At 41.4% G+C, this 6,000-nt stretch overlaps 1 protein-coding gene across 12 annotated transcripts in view; it reads right to left on the reverse strand.

Annotated features, from left to right (window-relative positions):
* The window catches only part of VRK2 (VRK serine/threonine kinase 2), a 112,974-nt gene extending 111,611 nt beyond the window's left edge, over positions 1-1,363 (reverse strand). For 10 of the 12 annotated variants that reach the window (XR_012422357.1, XM_074011717.1, XM_045369267.3 and 7 more), the window contains exon 1: positions 918-973. The gene's annotated coding sequence lies outside the window, so the exon portion shown is untranslated. Of the gene's footprint in view, positions 1-720; positions 834-917; positions 974-1,196 lie in introns of those variants that run through there. The other 2 variants (XM_045369266.3, XM_065527073.2) reach the window with 2 other exon arrangements.
* Positions 1,364-6,000: the final 4,637 nt, after the last annotated feature.

The following is a 6,000-nucleotide window of genomic DNA, read 5'->3' on the forward strand; positions in this document are numbered from 1 at the left end:
TATCTTTAACAATATTCACCTGTCCTCCTCCTGATAGGCACACAAGGGAAGCTGGGAATTTGGATGGTGAACCATGCCTGGAGCATTGATTGTATCATAAAGTAGGAAAAGTTTTGTGGAGGTTTCCCTCGACCAGTACATTATAGATGCTGGTACCTATTACAGATTTACTGATTTAAAACTTAAAAGTCTCCGAAGTGTAAAAAACTACTGATTAAGGCATAAATTCTAAATAATTATAAAGAGGATAAACACATTTTGGGGCAAGGCAGTGGCTTCAGGGCTTGAGGCGGTAAAGGAGACCCTGACTACGAAATGCACATCCTGGGGGCGGGTCCCGAGTTCTTCTGCTCGGGGAAACGACAGCCTCCTCTCAGGGCCAGTCCCTATCAGGGGTGTCCCTTTGGCTTCTGGGTACATTCCCAAGGCTAAGATGAAGTCCTTAACACGAGTTTCCGGGCAAACTGATACCCAGAGGTTAACATGAGCCAGGGCTGACCTCCAACCCCGCCGCGGCCCCTGACCCTGCGGGAGGAATCGAGAGCAGCGCGGCCCAGCCGCCTGGTCCGTCCGCCCTTAGCGCGCCGGGGAGCCACGACCAGCCTTCCCGCCCCAAGTTCTCTCTGCACCGGCAAAAAGAGAAACGCCACCCTCTTTTCCACTGACACCTCGGACCCCGCTTTTGGCCAACGCGAGTAGAAGGGGACGCCTGGTTCTCACCCCCAGAGGGGAAAAAGGAACCAAACGCGGAAGCAGAGACCAAGCCCAGGGCATGACTAAGACGCAGCCCAGACTCCCCGGCGTCTCACTCCGACGGCAGCTCTTTCCCGGGCGGGGCCGCGGCTCCGGCAGTGCAAGCGGAGAGCGGAGCGCGGAGGTGCTGCACCCCAACCAAGACCCCAGAGCAAAAGACTGACCGGGCCTCAGTGTCCCTCGCCGCCGGGCCGCGCGCACCGCCTCCTGCCTGCCGCTCGGGACCAGGCGGAGCCCCCGGGCCTACAATCCCGCGGGGAGGCGGGCCCAGCATCCGAGCCGGCCCTCCTTAGGGCCTTCTTAACTTCTCACTAGCTGCCTCGGCCTCGCAGTGCAGCAGCCCGCGGAGCCTGGCACAGGCCGCAGCCGGTTCTTTTCAGCGGCCTGTCCACGCCCCGGAGACGCCCAGGGGAAGGAGAGGGCGCGGCTACAAATGTTTTTACCTCCACCCTGGCCCGCCAGCGTCTGGACAAAGAGCCGCCGCCAGACCAGTTTGGTACGAAATAAGCACGACCTGCATTTGTGTAGGAGTGTTAGGTCTCCTGTACCACAGCTTGAGTACCACGAGCTTCCAAATGGCCAGTACTTACCGAGCTCTCGCCGAGCAACTAGTGGTACTAGCGAACACTCCAGTTAGGAGGGCCTGTATGTAACTCACCGCGTTTAAATTCTCAAAGGCATATTGGTTCAGGACCTATTTCTGCCATTAATCGTTGGATAATTTTAACACCGTAATTACTTAACAAACTTCAGATTTTTTTTTTTTTTTGTCTGTGAAATGAAAATAACCATAGTTATTAGATTATAAGGATATTGGTTATGATTATGATAATAAAGTGAGGACTTTATTAAGCAGTTTTCTAATACATAAAGACCCATATCGGCCAGGCGCGGTGGCTCACGCCTGTATCCATCACTTTGGGAGGCCGAGGTGGGTGGATCCTCTAAGATCAGGAGTTTGAGACCAGCCTGGCCAACATGGTGAAACCCCGTCTCTACTAAAAATACAAAAAATTAGCCAGGCGTGGTGGTGGACACCTGTAATCCCAGCTACTGGGGAGGCTGAGGCAGGAGAAGCGCTTGAACCCGGGAAACGGCGATTGCAGTATGCAGAGATCGCTCCACTGCACCCAAGCGTGGGCAACAAGAGCGAAACTCCGTGTCGAAGGAAAAAAAAAGACTCATAGCTTATATTTTAGACTAAACCAAACAAATGCTTAGAAAAAGATTATTAATACTTAAGCCTTCTGCATAGGAACCACCAATAATTGGTTGGGATGCAAATACTGAAAGGAAAATTGGAGCCCTTTAATGAATTTGATAGAATAAGGAATTGGGACTTCCTACATCTTTCAGACGGTCACCAAAATGAAAGATGGCATGAGAAGGCGTTTCTAAAAACAAAAAAGTATTTTTAAAGGAACTTAGTCCATAGAATAATTGTGCCCTTAGTCATTCACTGGTCCAACAGTGTGCTTTCTTATTTTCGTAAGATATATATGTAACAGATGCAATTGGTTACTGATCCTAATATCCATATTGGGTATTCTTTCCTCCTTTCCAAATTTGTTCAGCTTTCCACCACTTCCCCGGGTCCCTTTTGGGAAGACACAACTCCAGCAACAGCCACAGCAGATTACTTGTAGGTGGTTCCTCTCCCTACAGGCATGTATCCAGTGTGTTAGTAAATCCTGTTGGCTCAACCTTCAAAATACATCCAACATCTATCACTTAGCACCTTACCTGCATTCTGGCCCAAACCATATTTTTTCTCTAGGTAATTGTATTACCCTGCTAAATATTTCATACCCTCTTACCCCTTTAGTCTGTTCACAACAAACAGCCACATGATCCTTAAAGCTTAAATAATTCCTGAACTTAAAACAATTCAGTGTCATTCCAATTTACTCACTGTTAGCCAGTCTTCACTATGACTTTAAACAGCATTTCTCAACCTGGGCACTATTGACAGTCAGCCTGGATAATTCTTTGTTGGGGTTATAGAAGGAGGAGGATGATTGAGAGGTAAGCTGTCCTGTGCATTGTAGCGTATTTAGCAGTCTCCCTGGTCTCCTCAGCACTCCCTCCCACACAAGTTATAACAACCAAAATATCCCCCAACATTACCAAATTTTGCCAAAATTGCCCCTCGTTGGAAACAACAGTGATCTACCTGTTATGCACTCCCACTCCCCAATCTCCTATTACTCTCTTCAACCACTGTGGCCTGCTGTTCTCAGGAACGTTGCACATTTCCTGCCACTTGGACCACTCTTCAACCTGGTATCTATATGGCCTAGTCCATCACTTCCTTCAGGTCTTTATTTAAAAGTCATTTCAGTGAGACCTTTCGTAAACATCCTATCTGAAATTTCAAGCCACCCACAATATCTCATAGCCTCTTTCTCTGTATTTTCCCCTAGTACCTACTGCTGTACAGCCATATATTATACAGTTTATTATTTATTTTGACAAAAGACAATCTTTTTCAGTAAATTGTATGTTTCATGAGGTCAGGCAACATTTTTGCCTGTTTTCGTTACCACTGTATCCCCAATCCCTAGAAAGGATATAGACAACCATTTCCTTCTTGAATGAATAAATGAATCATGCGGGCCCCATTCCAATTCCCATGATTGGTTTAGACAGTATAAAATAAATATGTGTTGAGTCTAGATAACAAGAGGTGAAAAGAAGTTTCCTGGACACATTCTTGGAAGAGATAGTCTCTGATATGATGGTTAAAATGGCTGCAGTCATCGTGTGACCATGAAGGTGGGGAAAAGTACTAATCTAAAGCCCCAGGAATGGCAGAATATTCAACAAATGTTAGAACAGCTAGACATCCATATATACAAAAACAAAAAAAGAAGAAAGAAGAAAAACCCTTAATTCATACCCCATGTAAAAATTAACTTGAAACTGATCATACAGCTAAATCTAAATACAAGATGTAAATCTAAAACCTTTTAGAGAAAACCTAGCAGAAAATCTATAATCTTTAACTGTGTGTAGTTATAAAGTATAAAAAATTTAAAAGCTGGAAATCTAAAAGAAGAAATTGACAATTTAACTTCATCAAAATGAAAAACTTTTGCTTTTCAAAATATACTATTAAGTTACCAAGGATTTGGAACAACTTGGAACTCTCTTATATTGCTGTTGATGGTACAGCCACTCTGGAAAACAGTTTGGCAGGTTCTTATAGTGTCAAACATACAATTAAAATACAACCCAGCATTTGCATATTTACCCAAGATAAATCCAAACCTGTATCCACACAAAGAATTAGAGCAGCTTCATATATAATAGCCAAAAACTGGAAATAAATTTCCATCAACTGGTGAATGAATAAGCAAATATACAATGAACCATCACTCAGCAATAAAAAGGAGCAAAGCACCAGTATAGTCAACAAGCTGGATGAATATCAAAAACACAATGCTATGTAAAAGAAAAAAGACACAAAGGAGTATATACAATATAATCCTTTATTCGAAATTGAAGAGCTGGGATTGACTGCAAAGAGCTGAAACATTGCAAATGTTAAATTTCTTTACTGTGGTAGTAGATACATTATTATACATTTGTCAAAATCCCTCTAATTGTATGCTTAAAATTGAATTGTATATAAATTATGCCTCAATAAAATCGATTTAAAAGAATGGCAAAAGAGAAAGATAGGAAAATCCTGAGTCTTTGAGGCCATTATTGAACTACTAATTCAACTAATCGTGAACCACCACATTTTCATCTTCATCCATGAGATGTTAAGTGTTCTTATTTAAACCACTTAGCATTGGTTTTTATATTTCTTGCAGCCAAAATCTTCCTAACAGCAAAATAAAGTTTCAAGTTTCATAAGTGTCAATGATTTTTAAATGTTAATAAATTTGTACTAAATAAAAATGGCAACAGAGGAGCAGGTAAACCTATATTGAGAATATGTGTTTTTTTAAAGTGTTGGGATTTAATGCAGAATTTTATGATTCAGAGCATATTGCTGTGTGTATGTTTCAAGATGAAAACTGACAGAATATAGAAATACAAATTTTGGAACTAGTGAAAGAACATCTTCTGAATGAACATGATGAGAAACAAGAAAGAAAAGAGAATCTAGACATGAAAGCACTGAAGTGTGAGTCATCAGAAAAAAATATGGGGAAAACTAGGTTTTCAAACAAAGCTATTTTGATAGATCTTACAGGCTATGAATGATTCACCACAAATACACACACACACACAAAAGGACTTTCTTGGCTGTATGCCAACTTGTAGGTATGGCATGGGTTCTGCTTTTCAAAGAACCAGGTGCTATAAAATGCCTACACTGGTTAAAAAGAAAAAGAAAAACCCAGCCATTTAGTAAGCATACTTTACAAGGCCAGGATCATTTCAAATCAATTAAAGTGTTAAAGATGATGCATAGACAAAACATTCAGAAAAAGCCAATTTTTGTTACTTAAAGTGAGATAAGATCATATCAGTGGAAACGTTTTGCCTGCCAAAGAAGAGCTAGTTTTTTGCTTTATAAAAATCAGGAGGCCATTTGCACTCATAAACTTACAATCTCTAAACAGCTAAGCAGTTCCTGACATAGAAATTTTGAAAATAATAGAATTCAGGTAAATGGAATTCCAAGCCCATTAGATACACAATCAGACCAAATACCTATGTCCTCTGCATTCTTTACATATAAGATAATTACAAAGTATAAACTTAACCATCCAAATGACATAATTCTTGATTGTCTATATAAATGAAGGATTAGAATATTAAAAATAATTTAAAATGTCGTATCAGTATGTCATGTAAACCAAAAAGTATCTGAGATAAGTCTCAATCAATTTAGAAGTTTGTTTTGCCAAGGTTAAGGACATACACGGGATACAGCCTCAAGAGGTCCTGAGAACATGTGCCCAAGATGGTTGGTTTTATATATTTTAGGGAGACAGAAGATATCAATCAATACTTGTAAAATGTACATTGGTTCAGTCTGGAAAGGCCCGACAGCTTGAAAGGGGGGTGGGATGAGGGAGCTCCAGGTCATAGGTGGATTCAAAGATTTTCTGAGTTTATCTAAAGACCTGGAATCAGCAGAAAGGAATATCTGGGTTAAGATAAAGGACTGTCGAGACCAAGGGTATTAGTTTACTGATGGAGCCTCCAGGTAACAGGCTTCAGAGAGAATAGACTTTAAATGTTTGTTATCAGACTTAAAAAGATGCCAGATTCTTAGTTTATTCT

This window comes from Macaca fascicularis, chromosome 13, assembly GCF_037993035.2.
Source record: "Macaca fascicularis isolate 582-1 chromosome 13, T2T-MFA8v1.1".
NCBI classification, from domain to species: domain Eukaryota; kingdom Metazoa; phylum Chordata; class Mammalia; order Primates; family Cercopithecidae; genus Macaca; species Macaca fascicularis.